The sequence below is a fragment of the Stigmatopora argus genome, chromosome 8 (genome assembly GCF_051989625.1).
Source record: "Stigmatopora argus isolate UIUO_Sarg chromosome 8, RoL_Sarg_1.0, whole genome shotgun sequence".
NCBI lineage: Eukaryota > Metazoa > Chordata > Actinopteri > Syngnathiformes > Syngnathidae > Stigmatopora > Stigmatopora argus.
In genome coordinates, this window is record NC_135394.1 from 14,812,083 (window position 1) to 14,824,865 (window position 12,783).

Below are 12,783 nucleotides of genomic sequence, written 5' to 3' on the forward strand. Positions count from 1 at the left end.
GACTCGTAACACATCCACCTTGTCAGCAAGCAATGTACCCAGACAGTGAAGATGTCAGCATCATACAGCAACATCTACAGAATCTTTAATTTAGTGCACACTGATTGGGCACCCCGTCCACTTTGTAGAAAATTTCAGACTTTTAAGTGCGCCCTATTTGGGTATATATGTGCCACATAGTTTTTTTTTATCGATTAATAAGGGGAATTGCAATCATTAATAAGGGGAGCAATTGGCAGGTATGGGAAAACAAATTATATTTAAAGAGAATGAATGAATATATATTTCTATTTTTATGTCCGGTAAGTACATTTAGGCTGCCTTTTGTGTGTTGTAGGTTTCTTTTGCAGTCAAATTTTCATAACTAGAAGGAAAAGCAGCCTGTTGTTGTCTTACTATTGTTGTGGCTGGTGACAACGCCGCGGGCGCCACATGCGGGCCTGTAAAAAACATAAACGGACTGCTGACAAAGTAAGTATGCGTCTACTACTCTGCACCCCACAAATTTGCACACACTGAGGTGGTTCCGGGTCACGTCCCGTGGAAGTGGGACACTAGTGTCACATTGACTCGCTCACTTGATGGATGAATGCAGACATCATGCTGAGGCCTGGGATCTGTAAACTGGCAGCTGCAAGCAAGGCTGACAGGCTGAGTGACAACAGCTCGGAAAAAAATATTAAATGAACGGGAAGAAAAAAATCCATAGCATCCAACATACCGAAGTACTGAAGTACTATCTACATTGAAGAAAATACTTTGGACTGTCAAATCTCTGCGATTAATGTTAGACTTTCATTTTGGTGATATCTTATTCCATGTTTCTTGGACATTACACCCTTGAAAATGAATTTTAGATCACGGACAGTATTCAGCACATGTAAAGCGTCACGAGGCTGTCAGATTTCCTTAAACAGCTGCCCCATTTTCATCTCCTGTCATCTGACTGAAGTTCTATTAACTACGCTGCCCTTGAGCTCCCCTGACACTTGGCCTCCTTTGGGATGATTTAACTGAGATTATCCTGTGCCAAGGCTGATTTTTCCTGCTATTTCCCCTTTCCTCGTCGTTTGGGGGAAACACAAATTTTATGCATCACGTCAGGTTTCTAATGTGAGTTTAATGTAACATGACAAAGCTACTTTGAGGTGTATTTCGTCTGAGTTAGAACACATTTACTGCTGCGTTGATTCTGTGATAGACAGGAAGTTTTCAAACTTGAAGGTCACAGACTCAAGTGTGTGTTTGGCAACCCATATTTAGCAGTTCACAGAGAACCCCATGTCCACATGGAATTTAATGGACACATGAAAGTGATGAAATTTGTCAGGTTGATTAGTATGCTTGAGAATACCTACAACGTCATGAAGACAGCTAATCTTGTCAAAGTTTTGGAAGTAGTATAATCTATCCTTGGCTGTTTTTCAACTGGTAAGTACTCTTTACGTCAATCGTCAAGGTACTATAGGGAGACTGCCTGAGTGTAAGATTTGATCCAGAATGTTAGTTTCCTTCGGGTGTGGACAATGTCTCGTTTGACCATGCGAAAATTTAACTGTAATGTAAAAATCATTTGATTCTCATCAGGATCTCGAGTGTGCTTAACATAACTGACCTGTCACATCTGCTTGTTAAAGTCGTTGCTTTGACGTTGAACCGATGAATAGACTTTATTTCGGCGACCTTTTTGGTTAACGAGATGGTTTCAGATGACCTCCCGTCGATCTCAATTTAGTCGTGATACGTAGTATTATGTAGGTGAACAATTCAGACATTTTACTTTTGTTGGGTCTTTAAAACGGCTTTAGGAACAGGCACAGAAAGAGTGAGACCAATTTAAAGGAAATAGGTTTATTACCAGACTGCAGGATGGGGAGAGCGCTCAAACGGTTGTGAACCGCACAGCCTGTTGTCCTTGCAACTCTCTCTGAATGAACAGTTGGTGGGTGAGTCTTTAAATACTATACAGACAACAGAGCAAAGTCTGATTAATCAGTGTCAAGTCTCTATGACAACGATGTTTTCATACTTACAAAAACTGATACAATATTAACAATCAATTGCAAAGCGACTTTGTCATCTTATCTTACACTTTGTCTTCAGATCTAGTGCAGCCTTGTCCCCGTTTTGTTCCATTTTGACAAATCCGACATTGTATTTGACTTCATTTCAAGCCCCCCCCCAAAAAAACGGATCGGCAACTCTAGTTCTGTTTCAAATCAGTCTATTCTTGCACAAAACTAACCTCCACCTTTTTTATTTAAACAAAATGTTATCTAGTGCATCTTTTCATAACACTCTACACCGCTATTGCAACTCTAACAATGTTCAAGATTTAATAATATTGGATTGCTTTTTGTCTTCCGTGTTCTTATCTCATTTTCGTACATTGCTCAGGTCCCACATGATCTGCCGGTGCGATCTAAGCCAGCGTTATTAAGGGAAATGAGATCACGTTTAATAAAAGAACATTACCTCCGAAAGTTTAGGAGGCAAATTCTTCGTATTTTCTCAGGATTGCAGATGAGTGGCAAAGCTCGTAGTTAATTTATGCAGAGATGGATGTGTTGCTCTTGCGGTAACAGGCTGTGAGCGTATTCTGATCTGTACTGTCTGTCCCGCCATGCACATCCGCGGGCTGCTGAGACGTGGAAGACGTGCTGCAGCTTCTCGGACTCGAATTATAGTGCAAATGTTGGATGATGGCGCCCACTGTATGCGTGGCACTGTTTTTGAGACTGCATGTGTTGATGTGGATACGTAAAGCAGTCAAAGTGGCCACTGCAGGCCATCAAATTGACTCATTTTTCCCGTGTTCTTGTTCAAATTTGACGTGATTTTCTTTCCTCATTGTTGATTATACACGCAGACATGATAGCAGTGTGGAAGTCGAAAAAAAACTTTAGCATGTCTGGTCTACATTAACCACGATAATCGAGGGATTACTGTACACCTAAATCTTTACCTTTTGTGCTTCTCGGGGACACATTTAGCCCATTTCATTTGACTTATCATCACTCCTCACGCTTTCAAATCCAATCCTCTCTCCAAACCCACCACGCCATCAGCTTGCTCCGTCTAATTGCAAGCAGCGGATCCTTTATGAGAAAAGTGATTCTGCTGAGAGGAAGGAAAAAAAAAACAATGGATGCAAATGCTGTTTCCATTGATCGGCCGCTCTCTCTGTCCAACCCGCGAGTCTGGGGCCGTGTTTACCTTTCCGGCCAAGGTCTAATATGTCGTCAAATTGAGTGGCCCCGGTGCCCGCTGGAGTCCGAGTACACCGGCGTGAGGAAAAAGTAGGGCTGTAAATATGCGTGACGCTCCTTCTGCAGACAAATACTGCTTCATAAGTCGCCCGGAGAGGTGTCAAACAAGGCCATTAACTTTTAGGCCCACACTGTTGGACAGAAAAAAATAGGAAGGGACATTGATCACAGCAGGAGGAGCAAGTTGTATGAGAGCTCTGTGATGAAAAGAAAAACAGAATGTTAGATGTTTCTCCACTTTGATGACTCATTGGGATATCCATTTGCCAGAACAGAACAAAAAGCGTGCAGAGAGCAAACCTCCACCAAAGATTAAATACGAGACACATTAGCATTAAATAAAAGTGCAAGGTGGTTTATTAATTTAGTCTGGACACATGTAACGATCATTTCTATATTAAATCTAAAGTCCCGCCTCCATGTCAGATTTGTCTGGCTCTGCGTATAAACAACCAAGTTTTATATTTATGTGTGCGTGTGCGTGCGCGTCCGTTGCGTCCGTTCCGTGCGTTCCGTGAGTTGCGTGCGTTGCGTACGTTGCGTGCGTTGCGTGCGTTGCGTGCGTTGCGTGCGTTGCGTGCGTTGCGTGCGTTGCGTGCGTTGCGTGCGTTGCGTGCGTTGCGTGCGTTGCGTGCGTTGCGTGCGTTGCGTGCGTTGCGTGCGTGCGTTGCGTGCGTGCGTTGCGTGCGTGCGTGCGTTGCGTGCGTGCCTACGTTGCGTGCGTGCGTTTGTTGCGTGCGTGCGTGGGTTGCGTGCGTGCGTTCGTTGCGTGCGTGCGTGCGTGCGTGCGTTCGTCGCGTGCGTTCGTCGCGTGCGTTCGTCGCGTGCGTTCGTTGCGTGCGTTGCGTGCGTGCGTGCGTGCGTGCGTGCGTTGCGTGCGTGCGTGCGTGCGTGCGTGCGTGCGTTGCGTGCGTTGCGTGCGTGCGTTGCGTGCGTTGCGTGCGTTGCGTGCGTTGCGTGCGTGCGTTGCGTGCGTGCGTGCGTGCGTGCGTGCATGCGTGCGTTGCGTGCGTTCGTTGCGTGCGTGCGTTCGTTGCGTGCGTGCGTTCGTCGCGTGCGTTTGTTGCCTGCGTGCGTTGCGTGCGTGCGTTGCGTGCGTGCGTTGCGTGCGTGCGTTCGTTGCGTGCGTGCGTGCGTTCGTCGCGTGCATGCGTGCGTTGCGTGCGTTGCGTGCGTGCGTGCGTGCGTGCGTTGCGTGCGTGCGTGCGTTGCGTGCGTGCGTGCGTGCGTGCGTTGCGTGCGTGCGTGCGTTGCGTGCGTGCGTTGCGTGCGTTCGTGCGTTCGTTGCGTGCGTGCGTGCGCATATACGTGTGTATGCGTATATGAGTATATGTGTGTGTATAAATGTGTGTATATGTGTGTATAGCACTGATTTGGGTCTTTGATGACTTTTGACGGATTACTATGAACAAACCAGCAAGAATATAAAATTGCAATGCAAATTGGTCATTAAATTAGACACAATATCAATCCCACTGATCATTTTATCAATGTTTTGATCACTGGAGCAATTATATAGGCAATATGTCAAAACCAGTCTGATATGCCAACGAATTTCCGCTAACACTTTTGTTATGGATAAAACTTTCTCGCTGTCGAATTTGTCTAAATTGATTGTGTGTGTTGTTTTAGAAGCTAGGACGTCAAAAAGGAGAAAAATTACCAGAGCATTTGGAAGCAAGTCCAATCAAGCACAAGAAATTTCACCAGATCAGCTTGTTATTCATTATTTTAACATACCGAATTCTGTTCCCTTGGCACACAGTTATTCCGTTTGTGTTTTGATGGAGATACCGGTTTTAAGCCCCTCCCCACTACCTATCGATAACACTAATGATGATGAAGGCACAGTCAGATTAACTTTCCAAAGCTAATACCAAACCCTATAAGTCATGGGGACTTGTCTCGTTAACATAAGGAAAATTGTTTACTGTTAATCACGAGAAAAAAAATCTTCTGGAAGTCCCTTGAGAAATTATCGGTGGCAGACTAACGTTTTCCCACCCTAACTTCACTTTGTATTCGATTTGCTCTCATGTGACAGGTTGCATTGACGAGATTGCGAATGAGTTCATTCCTTATCAATAATTAATAAGGTCAAGGTCAGAAGGGTAAAGGAGGTAAGGTGATTCACGAATTGGGGGAAGAGGGCGGAACGCGAAGAAGGACAAGTGGGGAAATATGAGGACTCATAACACGGATGAATAAAAACTGAGTGGGAACATTTCATGTGATAGTAGGGGACAACGTAACCACTGCCAGGGAGAAGAAGTGCACAGGAAACTGAGCAAACCGACCTCAAGACGAAAGAAAAAATGTCACTACGTTTGTTCACATAAACACCTTTAAATGCTTTAATTTGAGTGCATTAGGAATATGATTCTCACGATATTAAATTGATCGCAACAGGGGTTCACAGGTTGTCTTCAAATCTGTTTTGTCTATTATCCAAGCAGGCTAAGCCAGTTCGCGATTGTATCCATGGATCCTGTTACGATTAGGTCATGGAACGTGGTGTGGGACCCAAATGCAGGGAAGCAGTCCAGGACTTGGAATGGAGTGCTCAAAAAAATTTGTAAGGTAGGGAATCTTCAGAAAATAACAAGGACTTTGCATCAAATAACAAAATCAAACCTGACGTGGAAAAACATGGGGTAAAGGGAAGCTTGGCATGGAAACGTGGCATGAATCAAGCAAGGGAGACAATCCTACAATGACTAACAAACACACAGGGTTTAAATAGACACAGGGTTGATTACAAAGACCACGCATCTGGTTACAAGAGGAAGGGAAGGCCACAGGGACATAAGAGACGAAAAGCAAGCAAACTAACCAAAACCCCAACTAACCCTAACAGTTCCAAAGGGAAGATGTACATAGTTTTCCAGATTGATGACTGTCGCTGACTGCAAAACTTAAAAAAGTGACAGCTTGATGAAAGATTATGGTCATTTGTTCCATGGGATGTCACATTTTAATATTTCTCTTCTGTTCTTCCACTGTTCTATGGAACCAAGTCTGCAGTTTAAGCCTTCATTCATTAGTTTTCTGTACCGTTCATTCTCATAAGAGGCGCAGGGGGTGCTGGAGCCTAACCCAGCCAATTGTCGGGCACAAGGAGATGGACAATCATTCACGCTCGCGCTCGTACCTAGGAGCAATTTTGTGTTCAACTAGCTTGCCAATCATGCTTTTGGGATGTGGGAGGAAATCGGAGTACCCAGAGTAAACCCACGCAGGGTGACGTTTGTGGGAAGGAAGGACTAACGGAAAAGGGAAAACGAGTGTCGTTCTAATTGACAAAACGATTATTGTTATAAGAATAAGGCTATATTACGAGAAACTCATTTTTTAGGGAAACAAAGTTACAATGCTAAAAATAACATTTAAAAAAGACCTAAAAAGTACGGTTTCAATATTAGTACACAGCATTACAAGTTTATTTTTCCCCCATAAAAATCCCTTGCATTATCCAAGAATCAAGAATTTTTGCTGAAAAAATATCGACTCACTTTTAGCTAACCCCGGGAGTGCTTAACTGTTGCTCATCAAAACTCACATTGCTTAATGAAGCTTAATGAAAAGATGCTTTTTAATGATTACTGCTCAAGTTGCAGATCTTTATTAGGGGATTAAATGATGTATGGTGGCAAAGTAAGGTTATTACCCTTTTGCCAAGAGATGATGCTCCCATTGATTCTTTGTTTCTTTCTTATTCAACATTAACTTTGAAAACTAGTTATGAAATACATCGGAATGAGATTGACGTCAATTATAGTCATGCATATATACATATTGGCACGTTGCCACAACTTGTATGTTTTCAATCTAAGCACCACTGTCAATTGAATAGAAATGAATCAAACTGCAGAGTCTTGCGCCATGAGTTCTCCTAACATTCTTGAATGTTCTTCATCTTTCTTTTCCCTTTCTTGCAATCCCTTGCCAAATTACACACATGCCAGGCGGACACCGTTAATCCACGGCTTGGTCCTCTTGGGAATCTTCGCACGGCTAATCATGCTTCAAGAAATAATTGCGGTCATTTAAAAGCAAGGCATGAATGGTACTTGATAATGGGACTTCATTGTCCCTACAGACATTTATTTCCTGGCCAACCTCTGCAGCCTACTTAGACTCAGTTCTCCACCAGGTCCTCTAAATTTTGTTTATATTCCTTTGCAAATGTCGCCCCTATTAAGGGGATTCGGTTGTAAAAATGTGTACATAGTCAAAAGACATTTTTGGCCCGAATGTAAGACGACCCTGATTATGAGACAACCACCTCTTTTTCAAGACTTAAGTTTGTAAAAAGACTTTTTGAACACCAAATTACATTTTTATACAGGAAATAATGACAGTACATCCGAAACAAATGATTATGAAAATATATTCAAGAGAAAAAACATGTTATTTTGCCTCATTCATCATGCAAAAATTGTCTATCATGCTTTAAAATCTGAACATTTAAATATCTCTACTAAAGTCCAATCAAATTTTTAAATAAATGGCTTCTGGATTTTTAAAATGTAAATTTACCAATCTACTGAGATAAAACAACACTATTCTAAACTTGCTATTCTGAACTACTCTGAACTTGCGTTAGCACGACACACAATCCCTTCTGTGCAATAACGTCGGGGTGTGCAATAAAAATGTGCAATATCTTAGATTGTGCAATATTTTAGAATTTACCTTGCCAGGATGTGACTTTTTATATTATTATATTACTTATTTATGTTTTTTTACGCACTTTGTGGAGTAGCACCACCAATTTCGTTATACGCCGCTGTGTACGATGACAAAAAAAGCTTTTGATTGAGTGATTTGATCATTGCAATAACCACACTAACAATCGAAATGTTCAGCATTCACTTTAAAGATATCAAGCGTTGTGAATAGCTATAATTTCTCGACTCCGAATTTACGACGACCCACACTTTTTCAGTCTTATTTCAATGCAAAAAAACACTGTCTTATATTCGGGCCATCTCGAAAGGTCAATTCCCTGCCAATCCATCCCCAAAAAATGAAAGAAAAATATGTTTACCTTGTTTTAAGAAACAGGTCCATAAAGGGCAGGACGCGGTGGGTGTATTCGTGGACCCGTGACGTACGTATTCTACCTGACCCGCTCGCCGGACTAAATAGAGGCATTAGCCGTTCTATTGCCGAGGCTTACTGGCCTATGAAATGTGCCGCAAAGCAATGTCCTGGGCCTCGGCAGCGAGTGATGAATGGCTTATATTCCCGTGTAAAGCATATTAAAGTCAGATGGCATGATGGATCGTGGCCAGCAGACAGCAGGGAGAGGAAGTGAGATGGGGGGGCTAGATTGAGAAGGGAAGTGAAGGGGCTCCTTTGGATAAAATATGCAAAGGGCGGAAATTAAAAAAGCAAGAGGAAAATATCCAAAACTGGTCGCTCATCTCTGTTTTTGAATTTCAAGTGCAAGCTGACCGAGAGTGTTGAGGCCATTGTGAATTTTTAATGGTTCCCCTTCAGGGCGGCGCTCAGCGTCTGGTCTTTGCGAGCCCCCCCAAACCTCGGCCGTGTGCACTTGCTTGACTTCACACGGGCCGAGTGTTCTCCCAAAGGCAACATTTACGTTCTACCTTATAGGTCATCAATCCCCCTCTGAATGACCCTTACTGTAAGTTGACTTGAACTGTGAATGGATGGAAAATGTCACGGCGATTATCCGGTTGTTGATGTTGTTCTTGTTTTAACCTTTACTTTCATCTATATTTGCCATAATAAAAGCCATATTATTTGTATGGTGTTGTAAGAATATGGAGCACTTTTGTTATTATATGGCAGCGCGTTTTTTTTAAGGAAATGCTATTAATTAAGGCATGAGAAAGAAATTGATTAATGTATCTGTTTTTTGTTTACCGTATTTTCACGACTATAAGGTGCACTTAAAAGTCTTAAATTTTCTCCAAAATAGACAGGGCCCCTTATAATCCAGTGTGCTTTATATATGGAAAAAAAATTAAAATGTGTCATTCATTGAGGGTGCGCCTTATAATGCAGTGCGCCTTATAGTCGTGAAAAGACGGTATTTTTATTTGTGTGAGAGGTACTCTTAAAAGATGTACTATGTACTACTTATGGACTTGAACTATGTATTTTTTTTTAGAAAATGATAATAATGAAGTCATGACAAAAAAGTAGATGAATATTTTATTTGTTGTTTGTTTGTTCTTATTTAAGTGAAAAGTACACTCTTAATTTATGTACTTTTTATTTACTTAAATTATGTTTTTTATAGCAAATGCTACTGATTAAGTCATGGCAAATAAGTAGATAAATATTGTGTATGTTGTTTGTTTATTATTATTTGAGTGAAAAGTACTCAAACTATGTACTTTGATTTTTTTTTTAAAAGGTGACTGATTGAGACTTAAATTGTGGTAAGCTTAATTGAATAAGTTCTACTGATCATATTCAATTTTTGATCTGCTTATCCTCACAAAGGTCGTGGGGGTGCTGGAGCCTATCTCAGCCATTGATCCACAGACCTTCACCTTGTTCCTATTTTACTTTACTATCCATTTTGATTTGAGTTATTGTCTAGAATTTACTCATCTACATTTATGTTAACGAAACGTATTTTTCCCGGAAGCAATTTCTTTGTTTTGCTTGAAACAAAACCACGATGAGACAATAGAATCTATGTTCCTTTTCACTTTGTTCAGCCTGAAGGCAAGCACCAGGGAATGGGGGGGTGCCGTAGTCCTGCAAAGGTCTGCTTTCATGGGCACAATGCGCAGACCAATGTACTGATTCAGCGCTGCATTCCCTGCCGAATTAATTGAACGTTAGTCTAACCTAAACCTCCTGTTGTAGGACTGACACGACGCCGTTTAACAAGGTTCTTCCATGCCCCATCAGCGGTAAATTACACACACACACACACACACACACACACACACACACACACACACACACACAAAATACTCCAGGGACGTGAGACTCACAAGGTCAGTGGCGACAAAGTCGCTCTCAATCCCTGCAGGTTTTGATGACTTTCACATTTAGTCAACTCACTTTGCCTCCAATCAATTGTAAGGCCAACGCGTTCTTACGTTCATGTTTTTGTCATGATCCATTTGGCAGCTCCCCCGCAGGATGGATGAATCCCACCAGGGACATGCAGCCTCAGGGAAGAGTGAGATTTCAAATATTCCAGTAATTCCCACACACAAGCACAACAACCCACCGTTGTACGTACTTGGTGTTGCTACCCAATTCTGGAAGAAAAAAAAAGAAATACCGTATTTACTCGCATATAAGCCGCCCCGTATAAGGCGCACCCTTAAAATTGTTGAATTTTACAATTTCTCGCGTTTAAGCCGCCCCCGATTCACAATTTTCACCTCCATATTCATGGTTTTAATAGGGAGTACAAATGTGTTACTTTGAAAGGAAAATCTTAAGAAAAATTATCGCACGTGGTATTTCTAGGCTGATATTTTAACGATCGACCGTGTTTTTTCTTAAATTTCATTCATAGACGTCAAAATAAATTTTGTTTAGCATTTTAATCTGTTTATCTTTTCTCTATTTTGAAATAAATGACCGTATCGGCTGCATTGTCTTGCGTTATGCCGTTTCGTCTTTGTCACCTTGCATTTTCGTGCATGTTGTTTTTTTTATGCGCACATAAGCCGTACCCTTGATTCAGTCATCATTTCTTTGTCCAACAAATGCGGCTTATATGCGAGTAAAGAGGGTAAATAGGAAGCTTTCTGTTGCAGCATTTAAAGTTAAAATACCGTTCACCATTCCTTGTATCTCAAGGGATGAATGAATGTCTATTGTTTTTTTAACACTAAAGATCAAGCAAAACAATTACAGTTAAAAAAATAGAGTCAATTTTCACAAGTTAAAAAAGACAAATATTGACCAACTCGTTTTGTAAATACTATCCCAAAAATGTCAACTACATTTCACCACTCCCAATAAAAGGCAATGCTTTAATAACATACTTGGTTTAGGGAGCGTTAACATTTTTTCTAAAGACAACGTTTAATATGAGATCACATTTAAATAAAATTACTACATTGCATATACAGCTGAAGCCAAAACGTGCATGAAAAAGAAATGCTTGAAAGGAAAGTGAATCATGTTTTGTCAGTGTTATATTGGCTGAAAAGGGTAATGATGTATGTTCTCTCTTAGGACAACACTGCTCTTTACGGAAGATAAGCCCCCCAAGCCCCAGGGGGTCTAACGATACCCCTCAGATCTCATTATCAGGCTTATTGATCGGTTATGGCCAGCTTGCACCTCCATCCACGCGTACATTCAAATCGACAAGAAAATGCAACAAAAAAAATCCACTTAAACACACAAATCATTAACAAGATGGAAAATGTTATAGAACAAAATTGAGCCTCCGACACCCCCCAAAAAAGGCTTATTTAGTGAGATACACCCTCCACAGTCCAAAACATTTAGGGCCAAAAAAATAAGTATATACATACACATAGATGCACATGTCCACATTTGCATCTATGTGCATGTGTGTATGTGTATGTTTATATATGTAATATATATTTGTATGTATATATATATATATATATATATATATATATATATATATATATATATATATATATATATATATATTTCAGCAACACGCTTATTTATTTATTAACTTATTTATTACCTCTTTGCTTATGTCAAAAATGTCTTTTCCTGTGTCTGTATTCTCACCCTCTTGCTACTGTGACAGTGGAATTTCCTAAATATGGGATGAATGAAGTAATCTCTAATCTAGTCTCATCTAGTCTCGTCTAGTCTAGTCTAGTCTAGTCTAGTCTAGTCTAGTCTAGTCTAGTCTAGTCTAGTCTAGTCTAGTCTAGTCTAGTCTAGTCTAGTCTAGTCTAGTCTAGTCTAGTCTAGTCTAGTCTAGTCTAGTCTAGTCTAGTCTAGTCTAGTCTAGTCTAGTCTAGTCTAGTCTAGTCTAGTCTAGTCTAGTCTAGTCTAGTCTAGTCTAGTCTAGTCTAGTCTAGTCTAGTCTAGTCTAGTCTAGTCTAGTCTAGTCTAGTCTAGTCTAGTCTAGTCTAGTCTAGTCTAGTCTAGTCTAGTCTAGTCTAGTCTAGTCTAGTCTAGTCTAGTCTAGTCTAGTCTAGTCTAGTCTAGTCTAGTCTAGTCTAGTCTAGTCTAGTCTAGTCTAGTCTAGTCTAGTCTAGTCTAGTCTAGTCTAGTCTAGTCTAGTCTAGTCTAGTCTAGTCTAGTCTAGTCTAGTCTAGTCTAGTCTAGTCTAGTCTAGTCTAGTCTAGTCTAGTCTAGTCTAGTCTAGTCTAGTCTAGTCTAGTCTAGTCTAACCCAGTCTAGTCTAGTCTAACCCAGTCTAACCCAGTCTAACCCAGTCTAACCCAGTCTAACCCAGTCTAACCCAGTCTAACCCAGTCTAACCCAGTCTAACCCAGTCTAACCCAGTCTAACCCAGTCTAACCCAGTCTAACCCAGTCTAACCCAGTCTAACCCAGTCTAACCCAGT

General features: G+C 41.1%; 1 long non-coding RNA gene across 1 annotated transcript; it reads right to left on the minus strand.

Moving 5' to 3' along the window:
- Window positions 1-2,201: 2,201 nt before the first annotated feature.
- On the minus strand, window positions 2,202-8,557 carry LOC144078920 (uncharacterized). Its single transcript, XR_013301356.1, has 3 exons — window positions 8,320-8,557; window positions 3,217-3,400; window positions 2,202-3,120 (listed from the first exon to the last, which is right to left on the minus strand). It is a non-coding gene; the product is annotated as an uncharacterized LOC144078920 (long non-coding RNA).
- Between the last annotated feature and the right edge of the window lie 4,226 nt (window positions 8,558-12,783).